General features: G+C 33.0%; 1 non-coding gene across 1 annotated transcript; it reads right to left on the bottom strand.

Annotated features, from left to right (window-relative positions):
- Positions 1-302: 302 nt before the first annotated feature.
- LOC121861980 lies at positions 303-465 on the bottom strand. Its single transcript, XR_006088148.1, has one exon. It is a non-coding gene; the product is annotated as a U1 spliceosomal RNA (small nuclear RNA).
- Between the last annotated feature and the right edge of the window lie 773 nt (positions 466-1238).

The following is a 1238-nucleotide window of genomic DNA, read 5'->3' as shown; positions in this document are numbered from 1 at the left end:
GATCATGATAGATTTCTTTCATTGCTGTGACAGTGAGTGACTGTTGAGTGTGATACAGACTATTAAAAAAAAACCAACTTCTTTCAATATTATGAGTTACTAGGCATCAATTAGAGAGTTTGAAAATCTTTCATTCACACGTAATTGTCAAAATATAAATCATATAAAAGTAGCGTAGAAAAAAAATTCTTTGCTGACCTTAAGCATAAATCAAGTACTATTTATTAACAGAGACCTTGTTAAGCTGTAAAAATACGCCGTTGTACCTTATATTTCTTATGTAATCCCTTATGAATTGTGTAAGGGGGATAGCGCGAACGCAGTCCCCCACTAACAAAAATTTCGCACTCGAGTTAACCACATTTGGGTTAATCGCAAGGGTCAGCATCACCGGAGTGCAATGGTGAGCCTCGCCCTGGGAAAACCGCCTTCGTGATCACGGTATCTCCTGTGCCAGGTAAGTATGCCCTGAATTGTTCATCCTAAACCCTAACCTAACTTGACTGACTATCATTGTGCTGAACCATCTCTCTTATGTTATTTATTTAAATTTATAAACCAATTATATGATAACTTTTTATATAATTCGTAATATGCTAAAATAAAAATTGTCACATTAAAAGTGAGAGGCATATGATGGAAATAAACAAGTTTGGCTTTATAAACTATTCATTTCCATCAAAACACAAACATACGGGGTTAGAAAATTTTAACTATTGATAATTTTTTCGCGTTTTTCTTGTGTCTAATTCAATATGATTTCCCATTAGATCCAAAATAAAGTAATTAATAGTATCTCAACCATCAACTTTAGATTGATTTGCCAGGATAAGTTTGTATAGAGGTAAGCCAAGTTTTCTTCTGTAGCAAATTGATCCTAAATTTCTTCCTCTCACAATTAAGTCGTTTGGGATATTGCTTATGTACTTTATCTATTAATTATGAGGAACTTGCTATCCAGTGAGGGCTATCCCTCCTAATATAAAACTGAACATTGTGGAAATACTTTATTTGGCATAGTAATGAGATCAATATAGCCCAGAATCATTTTATTGGAAAATTGACTAATAACCAAACTAGAAATTGATACAATTCCAAATTTTCTACAATTATATGCAATAAATATTTATACTTGTGTAAGCATTTTACAAATACTTCTGGAACTACTTCTCTGGGCGGAGCTTCATTTTTTCATGAAGGTTGGCATACACGGTTCATAAAGTAATTGTCTCAATCAT

This window comes from Homarus americanus, unplaced genomic scaffold (genome assembly GCF_018991925.1).
Source record: "Homarus americanus isolate GMGI-L3 unplaced genomic scaffold, GMGI_Hamer_2.0 scaffold36367, whole genome shotgun sequence".
Classification (NCBI taxonomy): Eukaryota; Metazoa; Arthropoda; class Malacostraca; order Decapoda; family Nephropidae; genus Homarus; species Homarus americanus.
The sequence above is the reverse complement of the archived record's forward strand: the minus strand, read 5'-3'. Positions and strand labels throughout refer to the sequence as shown.